This window comes from Ambystoma mexicanum, chromosome 2q (genome assembly GCF_040938575.1).
Source record: "Ambystoma mexicanum isolate Mex_15411 chromosome 2q, UKY_AmexF1_1, whole genome shotgun sequence".
In the NCBI taxonomy this organism is placed as follows: domain Eukaryota; kingdom Metazoa; phylum Chordata; class Amphibia; order Caudata; family Ambystomatidae; genus Ambystoma; species Ambystoma mexicanum.
In genome coordinates, this window is record NC_090924.1 from 886,634,407 (window position 1) to 886,651,716 (window position 17,310).

A 17,310-nucleotide genomic window follows, 5' to 3' on the forward strand; every position below is an offset into this window, starting at 1 on the left:
GATGAGAGTATGGAGCGATACCCCGGGCTCCTTGGATCTTTCCTTCCAGTCCCTGGGTTGTCCCCCTTGTTTTAGTCTCCATGGCTTCCAATTGTAGACATTTCCCCACCACTGTTTATGAAGTGGGGCAGATACAGACATTTTAACAATTCAGGATACAATTTTCTATCTGCAATTTATTGATTATACAGATAGAATAGTTTTTCATAGTTGGAATTCTAGGGAGCTGGCTTGACCCCCCTCTGGGGTTCCAGAAGCATCCTCTAGTTGCTGCAGAGCGTGCCTAGGATGGCAACACTTCATTTGGTTGATATGGACCCACTTATCTTCTCCCTCTGCCAAACTGCCTTTGAGGAAGCAGATTTTGTAGGCGACTGGTGAGATTTTGTCTACAATTTCAAAAAGACCCCTCCAGCTAGGCAAAAATTTGCGCTGTTTGGCCTGGTCCCTTTGGAAATCATATAAGTAGACCCGGTCTCCTACATGGTATTATTTTCAAGTAGTCTTTAAGTCATAGTGGGTCTTCATGCTGTCTGCAGATCTCTCTAGATTTCGATGAGCATAGGCAAAAGTATGTTGAAGGTGTTTTCTCAGATTTTCAACATACTCATGAGTTGTGGAGGCATTTATCGAGGTCCTGCCCCATGTGTGGCCAGTATGCAACCTCTCTTAAGATTTCAAGTGTTGTATGAAACCCCCTATGACCGGCTGTGGCCGCATCATGGGCGTCGCAGAACATCAGGCTTCAGAATGAGGTAGGGACCACCCACTGATCATGTTCAGCTACGGATCTCCTCACCAACAAACCGCCTTGGATTCAGAACATTTTTGGACATTTCATCAAAACTCTGAGGTCCTCTTTCCCAATATAATCGGTATCCGTCAGGGGAAAGTTCTCAGGGTCCTCAATGTGTTGATAAAACTTACCAATTATTGGATCCCCTTTTTGAGCCGTAATCAAATCTGCATCTGGGGTCTCCTTACTCCATTGTGCAGTTGAGAGTTCATTGTGAGCATTTGTCTGGAACCTAGTAATAGCAGTGACCTGGATTTCCCCCAACAGGGACTCGATCTCACGTAGATCCCCTTGGATGGCTCCGGTATTTGCCAGCTGATCAGCTAGGTTATTCCCAGTTTTGTCTGGTCCCTCTACTTTAGAATGACCCTTGATCTTTTTCCAGTAGATGGTCATCCCATTCGAGGTGACCAGATCATCAATGTTTTTAATACATTTTCCATGTTTCAATGGTTTGTTATTATCACATAGCATGCCTCTGGTTTTCCAGTTAACCAGGTGCTCCACGAACCCGTTCCGTACATAATCCGAATCAGTGATTATGACCAGTTTGTGGAGTTGGTGTTGGACAGCAGTGAGGATGGCTTTATGCACAGCCATCAACTCTGCCACTTGACTACTTCGGGGACCAATCTTGTACCCAGCGGAGTGTTCTGGGGGATCCTTCACCCATGCATTCCCTACGCCGGCCAAAAGTTATTTTTCCCCATTGTTGTCAACATGGTAAGAACATCCATCCACATAGACAGTGGGCATTCCCTCACACTTGTCTTCTTCAAAGACTTTGTGTGGGGAATTGAGGTATGCCTCCATGTTGTCCCTGATTTTAAGACTTTTGTCCTCGAGACAGTTTTCTCTAGCACAATCATTCAAGTCATCCAGACCTTGCACGAGGGACTCTTCTTGTTTTGGCCATATCTGACCTCCACAGGAAAGCTTTGCATTGACAGAATCCAGGAAGTAATTTGGGAATTACTCACATTTCCGGCCCGGATTCTGTCACTTTGGAGATATTGCAGAGGCTGGTTTGGAGTCCCTACTATGATGTGCTCCCCCTGTATAAACGGGTGGTAATTCTTCAATGCCGACACCGTTGCCAGGAGTGCCTTCTCACAATCGTTGAATTTTTCCTCCACAGAGGATAAAGTTTTACTCGCATAGGAGATTACTTTATTGACCTTGTCATGCTTTTGGTATAATACTTCAGTCAAGCACGTATTTGAGAACCCTGTCTCCAAGAATAAATCCTTGTTTTTGAAAGGGTAAGCTAGGCAAGGCGCTTATGAGAGGCTTCTTTTGAGTTGTCATACTGCCTCGGCTTGTTCCAGACCTCACTCCCACTTGACCCCCCTTCAAAAGATGGATCAGGGGTCTTGTGATCTCTGCGTAGTCCTCAATGAACTTTCTGCTGTAATTAGTCATTCCAAGGAGGCTCCCTAGTTCCCGCAGAGTTGTGGGGTCTTTTAATTTCTGCAGTTGTTCCACTTTCTTTTCCTGGGGACAGATATCCTGAGGAGTAATCTCATGCCCCAAGAAGTTTACACGGGTTCTGCACCACTGTGCTTTTTGAAAGGAAAGTTTTGCTCCGGCAGCCCTCAACTGTGTCAGAACATAACAGATATCTGCTATGTGTTCCTCCACAGCTTTTGACTAAAACATCATCTACATAGGCCAGGTTACCCCTCTCATCCAGTTCTGGTATGGCCTTATGTAGAAAAATATTAGATTAGTAGCTGGAGTTGATGTATCCGAAGGGAGTCCGAGTCCATATGTACTGCTGCCCCCGAAGTTGAAAGCCAGCTTGTATTGGTCCTCCCTACTGACAAGTACAGTCCAGTACCCATTAGTCAGGTCTATTGCAGTGAATACCTGTGACCCCTGGATCTAGGCCAGCCCTTGGTCAATGTAGGGAAGAGGCCATCGGGAAGTAGGGACCCATTTTTTGAGCCCCCTTAGGTCGGCACAGAGTCTCCACTGGCCGGTTGGCTTCAAAATCCCCAGCACCGGATTATTGAAGGTGCTGTGGACTCGACGGATTATCCCACGGGATGCAAGGTTCTTAATTATTTCAGTAAGGGACTCCATTGATGCGAGAGGCAAGCAACATTGCTTCACAAACACTGGAGTTATACCAGGGTCTGTGGGAATTGTTGTTGTGTGGATGTCGTTGCGACCACAGTCATATGAGTCCACCGCAAAGAGATCCTGAAAATCCAAGAAAACTTGTCTCAATTTTTGCTTCTGCTCCAGAGTCTCACAGCATCAGCTCGGTTGACTCTCTCTTCAACCATCTGCATGAAGCCTGGAAAGACTTCCTGTTTTGCTATCTCAGCGGCCTCCTCCAACTGGGTGGAAAAGTCCCTGGCCAAAGTGCTGATTTGGACTGGTGGCTTCAGGTGGGGAAGGCAGCCCTAATGGACTTGGAAAATCACCACATCCCTCCTCAAGTCACAAGTCACATCTTCCTTACCATAAGTGCAGGAAGTGTACACCAGGAAGTTCCCCCCATGCCAGGTAAAGAGCCTGTCTGGTGTTGTGTTGTCATCACTATCACTGTTAAAACAGTCCTTGGGGATTGGTCGTAACAGTTCATTGCCTAAATCTATGGAAAAATGTCGGTCATCAACCGCCATTCCAATAATGGTGCCTGCGGCTAGAGTGATACTCTTTAAGTCGCTGTTATACACCTCTATTGGAATGGTGTCATGTTCTATATTGACTAGTGGTGTTGGGTTCTCCCCCAACGCTTGCTGTTGGAAATAAGTATTAAGATGAATATAGGCATCAGGGTTTTTCAATTTCTGTCCTCTTTTAACTTTCACTTCCAGTGAGAATTGTCGGGTCCTTTCTGAGATGGTGACTTCCTCTCCAATCTGAATTTCAACTGCATAAGGCAGCAGTTGAGCTGACCTAAATGCTTTCTCTGGGTCATCAAAACCCATGGGATTATCCGCTAATCGGGACCAAGCTTTGAAGTTTATTAGGTCCACACTAATGGCAAAGCGATTGAGAATGTCACTGCCTAAGTAAAAGGCGGCAGTGAGGTCTTGCACGACCCAACAATTATGGACTATGCTCTTGTTGCCTATGGAGATTTTGAGCATACACCTGCTTGGCAGGAGATGTTTGGAATTGGGTGTTTCCAGATCCATTTCCCATTTGTCTATCAGTTTAAATGTGGAATGGCTGGATCTTTTGGGAGTTTGCGGAACATGGCTTCGCTGATGAAGCTCTTACCGTTGTTCACACACACTTGGGCAAGAACAGAGTCCTTCCCTTCATTTAACTGAATAGTTATGAACAACTGCTCTCCAATTTTCTGAATATCAGCCAGGCTATGAGCTGATTTATCACCTTTCTGGACTATAGGAGTGGACATTTCTGATTGTGAATTTATAAAGAATTTCAGAGTGTTTCCTTCCAGTGTGGAATGCCACCTTAGACTGGAAGGAAGGTTGATTTTCAGAAATAGAGAGGACCCCCATCACCAGTTTGTTGTCCTACTGCTATTACTGTCACGTCTGGGATTTGGTTGTTCTGGAAGTGAAATTCTACTTGGTCTGATTTTTGTTCAACCATGTGGCATGTGCCATTTAAACTAACATGGTTGACACTCTGTTTCAATTGTATTGGTCAGCTAGTCTGGGTCCAGAGGACCTTGTTTACACAATCTATGAGGGGTGACAACCTTCGCAGGAGGTCATTCCCTAGTAAACAAGGTGTGCCCTCTGGAGTTACAACTATGACCGGGTGTTTCACCTTGTGTCGCCCAATTGTAATGTCCAAATTCGCAGTCCCCTCGACGGGAATTTCCTTCCCATCGAAGTTATGAAGTTGTCCAGGAAGAGGGGTGAGAGGAATTTGGTATTTCTCCCCCCTTCCTGAATTCAGTTTATCAAAGGCCCTTTTTTACAGAAGCGTAGCTTGGGATCCAGTGTCCACCCGTGCCAAAATGTTACACTGCCCCTGTATTTGGACCGGGGCATAGAATCTTCCCTTCTTCTCCTCAAGTGGGCACAAATAATGTACATTTTTGGACAACTGGTGGGTTAGTTTCTTAGTTTTGGACACTGATAGAGAAGAGATTTGGGCAGGATTCTGTTTGGAGTCTTGGGAATCTGAAAAGAAAAGGTGACAGCTTGATATGTGAGAAGGTTTGGGTTCCCCTGGTTCTGGCCCCCCCCTCCCCTTTTGGAGGTAGTCACCAGGATGGGTTTGAACCAGGGGATGTTCCTGCTGATGATTCTGGGGTTGGATAATGAGAGGCGTTAGCTCAGTCCCCACATCTACCCAGTCTGGATTTGGATCCTTTGGGACCCATTTTTCTTTGGGAGGAGTTTCCCCATCTCCAAAGGAGATGATCCTTTTCCCAGATCCTCTGAGGACCCCTCTCCTTCAAACTGGAAGATTTGTACCTCCTCCTCAAAATGGGCCTTTTTGGGCTCTTTGTTTCTCCTACCCCCCCTTCTGCTCCTTGGGTGGCTGACTTTCAGGGGCAGGAGATTTTGGTTCCGGTTCCTGGGTTTCCAGAAGCTTTTTAGAAGTGGGGAAGGAAGCTTCCTCCAAGGCTTGACACCCACCTTCCCCTTGTGCCTCCTCCCTGGGAAACCGGTGGGTTGTTGGGGTTCTTCCCCCGTCATTGTTATGGAGCACCAGGTCCGGAGTTTGAGGCATTCTGCGCCGGCATGATCATCTGAGGGTTTTGTTGAGCCCTCACCATGCGACCCAGATCCTGTGCCATGTTTTGGACCTGGCGCTCTAGTTGTGACACCCGCTCGGGCTGATACGGGGTTCTCATTTCTCCCTTGGGCTGATCCCGGGAAGGGTAGCTATCCCTTCTCCCAAAATACCCCAGGTTAGTGAAGTTTGGGCACCCCTCGACCCCTGACCTCCCCTCTCCTGGATTGGGTTGTCTTTGCTCAGGAAATTGGGGAAAGAAGGATGGATTGTTTTGGGGTTGAAAGTTTTGCGGGTACCTGTGGAATAAGTTCTGTCCAGTATTTGGGGAATTACTGCCCTCCTGGGGGAACTGAGGAAGGAAGTTTCCTGGGTTAGCTGCTGTTTGGTTGGAGCCCCCCCCTTGGGCTGGAGGAGTCCACATATAACCCAGGATGGGTCTATTCCCCTTGTAGCGGGGGCTGATGTAGTCAGGAGAGTTAGGGGACCCATTTGTGGGATTGCCTCCCTGGCTCCCTGTTTGTGACTGGCCCGAGGGCCTTCTGGGCTTGGGGTTGCTTTGATTCTGTGCAGGCAGGTTTTTAGGCCCCCCATCTCCAAATCTAAAATGGGGGCAACCTTCACCTCTGCCACCTTAGCAGCAGCAGGGGTGTTGGTTGGTTTGGGGCTTTTTGGATTATTTTTGTTTTCCACTGGCTTTTGCACCTCATAAATGCGGGTGGCTTGCTCAATGACCCAGTCTAGTGATCTTTTCTCGTGAAAGTCTCTCAATAGCTGGGTCATGATGTACTTTGGGAGAGCGTGGAAGAAAATATTCACAAACACTTTGCTGTCAGAGTGCACCCTTCTGGCGATCTGCACAAAGGCACGCTTTAATTCTTGAACAAATTCCTGTGGGGCCTGATCTTCCCCACATTGCAAGTTGTAGGCTGCCTTGCGAGCCTCCTGAGGATTCCTGTGCACAGAAAAATGTTTAAAGATGGCCGCCCTATAGGTGGACCATCTAGAATGATTTTGGTCCTCCAGCCCCTCAAAGAAGCTCGAGTACTCTGGAGAGAAGGTCCATTTCACATATTGAATACAGCTTTGGCTGTCCTTCAAATGGAAAGTTTCCATCATCTGTTCAAAGAGCTCTAGGTGCTCCCAAACTGAATAATTTGCGTTCTTATGATAGGGCGTGATGACGCTCTTTATCGCTTTGATTTGTTTTAGGGTATCCTTGAGCAAGGCCCTTCTGACCTTGTTTGCTTTTTTGGTTCGGGTGACCCTGGTCCACTCCTCCTCTGACTCAGAGGCACTGCTACCAGAGGTGCATGTCTGGTTTTATAGACTCTCCCGGATTCTGCGAGCCTGGGAATGGCTGGCAGAATGTGGGGGCCTAGTTTCCTGTGTCCTGGGGCACTCAGAGGAGTCTTCTGATTCCTCCTTACTCCCAGGATCTTATGAGTACCCCCCCCACTGTCCTAGCTCGGCAGAGGTTTTCAGGATGCCCTTAGTGGACCTATTCTCATGGCGTTCGCCCCTAAATTTCACAGTACTTGGGAACCCATACCCAGATGCTCGCCCATCTATTCCTGGGAGGTGCTGATCTGTGAGCCCCATATTCCTCATTGAATTGAAGTCTGCCATCCCCATGGCCCTTGGCTCGTGTGTGCCAGTGGACATAAGGGTGGTAGAGTCCAGGGATTGGAAGAAATGAAGGCCTCTGGTACTAGGGTTACTGAGGTTATGCTCAAGTGTTTCCCTTTCCTAGCAAACCTCATCTCTCTCAGCCCCTGCTCCCTGTTGCCATGCAATAACCTGAGCTTTCTGTTCCTCTATCAAGGCCTTGCTAGTTTCTATCAATTGCTCTTGCATAGCTACCTGTCTGTGGAGCCTGTCATTTTTCTCATAGAGATAGCCTCATTGTCTCTCTGTGCTTCCTGTGTCAATTTAGAGTTCTGGGCCAGTTTTAGTTGCAGGAGGGTTACCTCCTGAGTCCTGTCCATACTGGCCTGGTCCTTCCTTGCTAGAGCATCTTCCACCCTCCTGGAGTTCTCTAAGACATTTTCATGGTCTTTTTGGAGGTCACCCAGTCCCGGAAGGGCCAGGTGATTTTCTTCTATCTTCTCTTTTAAATAGCAGACTTCGTGGCCTAAGGCGTCCCTTTCCTGAACAAGAGACTGCTTCTATACAGCCAGGTCATCCCTCTGTCTTTGGAGCGCACCAGCTTTCTGGCGCTCTTCATAAAATTCTGCCTGGGTGTCCAGGTCTTTCAGAATTAGTTTATTGTTCTCTTCTTTTTCTTTGTCTAGGTGGCTTTGCGGGGTGACTACCTGCTCTGTGCATGCCCTGTTAAAGTTTATTTGCTGTTCCAGCTTTTCCTGGCTCTGCAGTAGAGAGTCCAAACCTTCTTGGTACTCCTTCTGCAAGGCCAGCATTCTGGTATCCTGTTCTACCTCTCCTGCTTCAGGATACCCACGTCTTATTGTTTTTTGGTTAGGTACCACATAATTTCATTTTCTGATTCCTGGCTCCTCTGTAGCCTTTGCTCTACAGAGTCCAGATCAGTTTGGGCTTTTTTCTAATGCCTGCAGTTGCTTGTTTGCCCGATCTTGGCACTCGGCATATTTGTCCTGTATTGCTCCAATATGGAGGTTCAGATATGCTGCTATTTTGGCAATCTTGCCTTGCTCTTCCTTTACCTTAGGGGCCATTTATAGTTCACTCAGGGCCACATGTAATGGACCCTGATCTTGCCATATGTCTAATCCCGTTGCAGTGGTCTGTTCTGTGACTGCCTGCAACCACACATTCTGATCCTGTTCTGTCCATTCACCCCTTACAAATAATTTATGCAGTAGGTGTTCTTTAGCCATATTGATTTCTACCAAGGTAGCCATTCCAGAAATATTAATTTCCTTCCTGACTTACAGGAGTTTATTTTATTTTTGCAAAACAGACCAATTCCCTGGAGCGTTCCTATTGAGGGGTGCTTTTAACAGCGTGGTAGCCCAACAGAGCTTATGTACCCCGTTAGTTAGCACACTGTATTTGACTGTCACAAGTGGTATATCTAATTCAGAAATCCCGGCGCACGAGCCCCCAATCTTGTAAGTGATTTCAACCTGGCACTTCACCTAAGTCAATGCCTAGCGTGGGATGCACATTGAAACCCTTAATTATATATTTATGTCTGTAAGTTCTTTTATTTCTGAATGATGTACCCTTATATCACGCCCCTCTCTTTGAATCCCCCACGGTCACACTGAACCAGGAAGCAGGCTGTTTTGCAAAGTTAAAATATTTATTTATGGATTTGCACAATATATATATCACACTATTGTAATGGTTATACAATGATCACTAATGGGGTGATGTCACAATAAATCTCTTTAATCACACCGAATAATGATAGGAAAAATAATGCCCTACTGTAATGCCCTCTATCTAGGTACTAATCTCCGCAACTTAAATAAGCTACAAATTGTCCAAAACAATGCGATCAGAGCGTCCCTTAACATTCCTAGGCGCCAGCATATATCTGACACCAGGCGCAACCTGCACTGGCTCTCTATCCCACAGCGCATCTCCTTGAAGTCCTTGGCTCTCACACACAAATGCCTCCACAACCAAGCCCCTCGCTACCTGGCTAACAGATTCTCTTTCCACAATTCCACCAGACCTCGCAGAGCGGCCCAAGCCAACTGCCTTGTCATCCCGCGCTTTAATCTCCTAAGATCTGGTGGAACCAGCTTCCCCATCCTGGCAGCCAAACTTTGGAACTCACTCCCCAATGACCTTAGAGCAGAACCTTCCTTCCTGAAATTCAAATACCTTACCAAAGCATGGCTATCCGCCCAAGACTGCTAACATCAGCTTACTGCCCTACTTGCACTTTGACCTACTCGGCATCCCTTATTAACTATCCTGTAAATCATTGCCTTATCGATATTCATTTGAATGTATATGTTGTAAATTTTGTATATCTTCCTGTAATAATCTTGTAATACTCTGTCACATTGCCTTGTCATGCTTTCATCTTGTTGTAACTAAGTTAAGCGCCCGGATGCCCCTGGGCCTGGTGCGCTATAGAAATAAATAAAATACTAAATACTAAAATACTAAAATACTAAAATGCAGCATAGAATAATACTTTGTGTGGGTTCAATCAAAATGCAATGTGATTACTCTTTCCCCCTGTACACTACTCAATCCTCCCAATATGCAAGATAACGAGATGGAAGGAGAGAAAACAGGTTTCAGGAATATAGTATTCAACAAAGGAGTATCAATCCCAATTTCCCCCCAACAAACAGAGGGAAAAACGGGAATGATTGTAAACTTCTCAAATGTGGTTTAAAGTTGGCTTTGTATGAATGGTAAAAACACTGAAAATGGATTTAATTTGCTGATAATATTTCAATACTAGTGGGAGCCGCTTTGTATGGTATAAGACAAACACTAGGAATGATTATTGAGTACTAGAAAGTTGAAAACTTAATTCTGAGGTCGGATGCAATGAACAGCTATTTCACACAAGATAGATTTGAGCCAAACGAAAAATTTGCGGCAAACTTTTCTGCACGCTGTAAGCGCGATTGCGGAATAACTATAAGGAGTTGGAATACAGTGTTGGGTGTGTTGGAAAGCTGGGGATGTTTGCTTTAAGTAGACATTTATGTTTTGTTTCTAGCATACAGGGTGAAGAAGTTATGAAGGTTTTTGTGGAGGTTGATTTTTTTCAGAAAGAGTCAAATTAGCAACACAAGAATGCGCTTTTTAAAATTAACAAACAAGATTTCTTTACACTAGGGGTATACTATGAAGCTGCAAACTACACGACAGCGCAGCCACCAGCCCAGGATATCACTGGTTGATTTGGCCTGCTGAGATGCTCGCATTTCTTCTGAAAATATATTAGCGCAAAGATGATTTTAACACTACTCTTACCAAAGGAGTATAGGGATGAGATAAAGAGTTCCGGTAAGACAAAAGATTCTAACAACAGAGTTTGGGAAATAAGAGAACAGGTTTGGGTCGGATGACTTATGGATAATACATATGCCAGTGATAATCCTTTGCTATGGATACTCACTACCAATGTTTGGAATGGACTCGTCAGGTTTCTGGTCAGTGATACTTCTGGACAGGAATTCTGCTAGCACACCGGACTGGCCTCAAGGCGCTCTGGTTCTGCAATCAGCAAGGCACTCTGGACACTGCACGGTGGGACTGGACTGGATCTGATGGGCTCTGGTTCTGGTCTGCAGCTATCTGGTCACAGCTCGGCTCTACTGGGTTGGATCTTTGGATTCTGGCAAGAATTCTTGGCTAGAAAGCAACACCGCACAGCCAGGCTGTTCTTGGGTTCCCCTTAGAGATCTGGGGTAAAATCTGGTTTCAGGATTTTTAAAGGCCAAGCTAAGAATGGTTCAGCTTTGGAAATGGGCCTTTCTGCTTTCAAAGTTCTGGAGTCTGGAATATCGATTTCTTTTGCAAAGTGCTCCGCCAGTAATCAATTGATGGGTGAATGTGTGTGTGTCTCTAGGTCCTAAACTATCTCTATTTATGTATTTCCTAAAGGGGTGGGTATGCTTAATTATGCTAGGCACACCCCTAGGTATTCTATTGGTTAGGGTCTTTCCTCTCCCTTGATTTGAGAAGAAAACCTGGTGTTATCATGACGCTGTGTTTTATGATCCAGGGGGAACCTCCCCTTGGTTTCTGCACATTAAATCTATTTTTCATACAAGACATATTTACAATTTTACAAACTTGCTAGCAATGGCATATTGATATCACAGATTTGGGGGAGCAAGTATTCATCTGAGCCCCGTCATTGTGAGAGCTTGGGTATAGATTTGGCAATTTTTCGCACTTTCGGTCTGGCACCCAATGTCGGATTTATCCCCAATTTTACACATATGTGCGCATGATATCTGGGCATAATCATGTGAAGTTTCATTTTTGCTACAGAACCACACAGCACATAGTTCTGAGTAGTTTTAAAACGTGACCATCATGTTCATATTAACAATACTGTATTTTACACATTTTTACAATTTTGCACAGTCCTTTTGCAAATATACTTTCTTGTGCTTTAAGAATACACATAACTGTCTGTCCCGCCACCAAAGTTTTGGTGGGTCAAGAGCAATCCCGCCTCTTTCCTCTGGCAGGAGTTTCTGTTGACACTTGCATCTGCATATTCTTTTCAATCCAGGAAGCCCTTTGTCTCTCCCCGGTGCAACAAGCCAACATCTCCTCCCCTCTCCATTAACACCTGAATGAGAGTTCCTGGGGCAGAGAGCAGAAGGAAGGTGCCTTTTGTTTGGGGCACGCTGTGGAATTTGCTTTGAAGTTCTATGGCTGGCATCAGAGGTTACTTTAAAACTCAATTTGTTTAAATTTGTCTTTGATAAAATAAACTTACATTTTCAAAATAGGCAAACAGATCTCTAATTCCAGTCTTTGACAACATAGAGATTAAATAGTTGCAATCTATATTGCTTTTGATAGCAAGTCCCTTAATTCCAACCATTTGATTTTCTGCAAAAGTTTAAGCTTTTAATGCACTTAACTGACAGCTGTCACACAAGAAGCCGGCGGTACTGCACCCATATTCTGACAGATTTTTACAGACAAGCACACCTTTTAATGTGGATATTCTTGTGGTGGAATCTGCTTTTCCTGACATTGGGCCTCATCACAAGTCTGGCGGTAACCCTTAAATGCGGCTGTAGCGCTATTACCGCTGCATTTAAGGGTCTGCCAGATCATGGTGGATCAGAGCTGGGGGGCAATCCATCGCAAATTTGCAGACTTTTTGGCGCGATTACCGCCGGCGGGAAATACGCCGGCGGTAATAGCACAAATTTTCCCCATTGGACCCAATGGGGAATGAGGAATTCCTGAATGGGCCCAATGGGGAATGGGCATTAACCCTTCTGCCAAACCCGAAATCCGCCGATAATAGCACCGGGGGGGTTTGGCTGTAGGGCTATTAGTGCCGGTGCTAATAGCGCCGGCGTTCCCACCCAACTCGTGATGAAGCCCATTGTGTGCTTATGTGGATTCTTTAACTAAGGTGATGAGTCACACCCAGCAAGGATGTTGGATATTTTCTGATGCTTGGAATTTTGTAATTTCAGCAACCAAGGAAAAACAGATTTCAGAGCACTCCTGGGTTTCCTTGCAATGAAGCACTGTCTTTCATGTAGTTTCCAATTTTACTCTGTGGGCAGCCCCATGACAGGTTTTAGCAGTGTGGTTTCCTGTTCCACTACTGACACAGGCAAAGTAGATTGGCGTCCAACTTTCTGGTTTCACAGTGCAATTTTCAGAGGTTTAGCGCACATGGGGCTTTTTGCGGCCATTTCGCTGCTTCTGGTGCCACCAGCACACAGTGATGTCGCAGGGCAGAGCCTAGTGGGTCAATGCATCCCACAAGCATAATGCCAGCATCATGGTATATAGTGAAAGGCACACAACATTTAAATAGGAAATATTGAATTCCTATTAGATCCCATAAATCACTGTGATTGTATATATACTAGATACATGGGTAACAGAATAAATCAAAATATGTTCTCTTTCAATCCAAGTAGCCAAAGCAGTAAAGCTGTCCCATAAATCAGTAAATGTTCTATTTTATTGGCGCATGTTTATAATCCACCAGGAAAGGTATTTGACTATACTTTAAAATTAGTGGGTATTTAATATATTGAATTCGTAAAGAAATACCATCATGAATTTATAGTCTTGCTAGGAGATTGCAATGTAAAATTGAATAACAATGTCTTTAAGGAAGAAAATGTAATCTATAATGATGTATGTTAAAATATTGTTAATCCTCTCTGATATAATATGAATGTAATAGGAGAGGACAAACATTAAGATTTATGATTTTTAAATGAACACATCTCAGGAGAAAGCCCAGTAAATGTTACATATGCAAATATGGAAGTAAAAGAATGTTGAATGACATTTTATACAAGATGAAGTACCCCCTACAATACGTCATAAGGATATTGGATGTCACCAAGGAGTTCCCTCACCAAATAGAGGAATTAGGGCAAAGGCAGAATTCCATTATAAGGTCACAGAATTATGAGATGACTTGCAATATACTATTTACATACAAATTTTGTATCTTATAATGCATGGCCATACACTGGGCCTCATTACGAGTTGGGTGGTAGCTCTTAAATGTGGCAGTAACGGTATTATCACGGCCAATACAGCTCCGCCGGATAATGATGCGGCATAAATACAGCCGGCCACTAAATGAAACAGCACTATTACAGCCCTTGCTATTACAGCCAATGCTATCACAGGATGCATTAATAGCACCATAAACACAAAGCACAATTACCGCCATATCACAAGTCCATATACGGTGGTATTCACACAAAAAACTGTGCTAATACAACTGAGCTTTACCTCCAGCTTAGAGCTGGAGGTAAATGAACAAAGGTGCCAGAGATGAAGCCATATGTGCACCCAATGCACTCCAGAGGGCTACATAAGGTACACCCTGATCCACAACACTGTTTCCAACACTGTGCTGCCATTACTTGCTGTGAGATTGGACAGGCAGCTGCTCCTGCTGCACCTGGAAGTAGAGATGCAAGTTAACAAGTCCAAGGCACAGGGAGTACAGGAGGAGGAGGGTGCGTAGAGTCCAAGCAAGGCATGCACCCATCCCAAAGGTCAGACCCCCACCCTGGACCCTCACTGACACCCAGTTGGTGACTCTGTACCACTTCAACAGGCAGACCATAACTGAGCTACTCAGCCTAATAGTGGTTGACCTACCTAGGGAGCAGGATAAACATCCGGTGTCCACACTCCAATTCTTAGCTGCTGGTACCTTCCATCACTCAGTGGCAATGATGCACGGCATGGCACAGCCCACATTCTGTGCAGTGTTGGGCCAGGTGCTGGATGCCCTCCTGCAGCATGTGCATCAGCATATTGCGCTGCCCACCACTGCAGTGCAGGTAAATGCAATGAAGGCAAAGTTCTATGCAATAGCCCAACTGCCAAATGTAATAGCAGCCCTGGACTGCACCCATGTTGTGTTGGTGGCCCCACAGGCCCACGAAGCAGTTTATATCAATCAGAAGAACTACCACTCCTTCAATATGCAGGTCACATGCCACCCCAACCTCATCATTACGCACTGCTGTGGCAATACCCATGTTCCACCCACAACTCAGTGGTCCTACATAACAACACACTGCCAGGATACATGGAGAGGCACATGGGACAATGGACCTGGATAGTGGGTGAGTAAATCTGCCTGCATGCATGTGTAAAGGAGGTCCCAGACATGATTTGCACCCCTGCCCCTCCTTTCGAGGTACCTGAAAGGTACTCACCAAGATACGTGACGTATGAAGAGCAAATGAACCAGCGGAGAGTTGCACTATACATTAGAAGATCTGTACCTGTTGAAGCTCCCATAACCAGACAACCCTGGGCAACACGGTACCCTATCAGACAGCCATGCCAGCCACTGATACAAAATAAGGAGTACCTACAGATGGTCCACGAAGAGGCCCCAAGAGCCCTAATGGAAGGCCAGTGGAAATAACACAAGGGCCTGAACAGACTCATAAATAAACAAAAGACACTATCGAAAATAACACGCCAGTGTAAGTGATTACGAAAATAAATGTAATGGATACAAAGACGAGACAATGTTAAACGTGAGAGAACGGTGCTACAGGACAAGATGAAAGCAACCGACCTGTTAACCGTGTGTAAATAGGCTTGAAATGCAAGATGCTAAGAAATCGATACTGCTTGCAGTGCTTAGTAGAAGATAGAGCGGCAAGCGCCAACCATATATCTACCTCAATAAGGCACACTATACAAGTGCGACTCCATTTTGTGAAGCAGAAATAGGCCCAGGCTGCCCGAGGCCTGGCAGGCCAAGTTTCACAACTCAACCAGAACAGAGAGGAAGAGTGGAATCAAAACTCAACAGAGAGCGGCTCACGCTTGGGAAATCGAGGTCACCCAGGGAAGGGGAGGAGAGCGACAGCTCGCAAGAACCAAACTTCAGAGCATACCAGCTCGCCCATGAAGGTCAAGATAAGAGAGGCCCAGGCAGATGGTAGGGCCGAAGCAGAATTAAATGCAACTAAAGCTGGAAACTGAAGCAAATTCACGGTGAACCAACACGTTACAAGCCAGGCGCAGAGATGTACCACCGCCTGATGTCATACAGGACCCGAGGATGCTATAACTTTTCCTGATAAGAGACTACAGTTTTGAGGCCGTCCTTAACTAACTAATTGACACATCACCCTAAAACACTGATTGATGGAAAGGAGGAAGGGCGAGTCTTGGGGCACTAGGCACCTGGGTGTCCATTCTGCATGCTGCAAATTAAAGTGGAGATTTATGTTTAGGGGTGTAACTTGCCCAATCACAATGGACCATGTGATCTAGGGTCCTATAGACAATGTAACCAATAGGACGTCGTACTTGTAGTGAGGTCAATCACGTGTGATGTAGAGGGACAGGCGTAGACTCCCACCCAATAAGAGTTATCCAATCCACATGCTTTATTTCTATATACAGATATAGCACCTATACTTAAGTTACCTTTCCTAACCAATTATAGTGCATGATGATTTTTTTATAGAAATTAGACGTCAGTGATGATGATTTGTGCCTATAAGAATTACTGTTTTACCAAAGTTCATGGAAGTTGGAACGAGACCGGTGATCGCACTAGAGCTGATTCCCATTTGTTTCCCTGTTTGATCTATGTATTATTAAACAGACTTCCCTTTGCCAAACAACTGAGTCCTCATTATTGAGTCGTGTCGGAGTAAGTGAATCCTGCAGCCCCTGTCCTCACATGGTGCAGCTATCTTGTCTTACAGGTTCTTGAGGGTGAGCGCTGACCTATGGGCCCGTCAGCGAATTCATCTCCTCATGAACACTTGGTAGCGTGAGGATGATTTTGGCCATAAATTATTGATTATCAATTGAAATAGTCATGAGACACCCGTAGACCGAAGGCACAAAGTAACTCTGAACCTTCGGCAATATCACGAGTCCTTTCACCATTCCGGCTGAGTAGACTGAGAAGCTTCCTTGATAGAGTAAAATCTGCAGTGGGTCTGAAGGAACCTGCCTTTCCAAGCATAACCCTTCTCATTCCCACGGGCAGCGGATCAGACAAAAAACCTTAAAAGCAGGAAGAGGAAGGGGCGGTGATCCCAAAGTTCCAGAGAGGAAACGATGCGATCAGTGAGTGAAGTAATAAGACTCGTTACTTTGGCAAATGTTGTGTAGGCATTAGAGCAAGCAAGGGAAAGGTAACGGAGGTTGGTGGAGAAACAATAAAATAGTTAGAAGTAGAAAAGACTGTATATATATATATATATATATATATATATATATATAGGTTAATGACTCGAGCATATGAAGTAAAAACATAAATCAGGGGGGCACCTGAAGTAAGAACGTAAATCAGGGGGGCACCTGAAGTAAAAACGTAAATCAGGAGGGCACCTGAAGTAGAAACGTAAAGATTTGCCTTGTTCCTGCACTTTAAAGAGTGGTCAGAAGGAAGGTGAACCCAGAGCCCACAGTGGTGGGACAATTTAGGCTACGATGACATTTAAAGACGTCATAAGGGGGTTCGTTCAAATCCCATGATGGGGTATTAATTAGAAGGCAGGTATACATATGACGAGCTGGTGTCTGTCTAGTCTGTCAAACATCTGTCATATATCTTCTGTTGTATGTCTAATGTAAAATAATTGTATTGGTAAGTGTTTAAAATGCATTTTGGATTACACGATTCTGTAACTGAGAGGGAATCACCACTG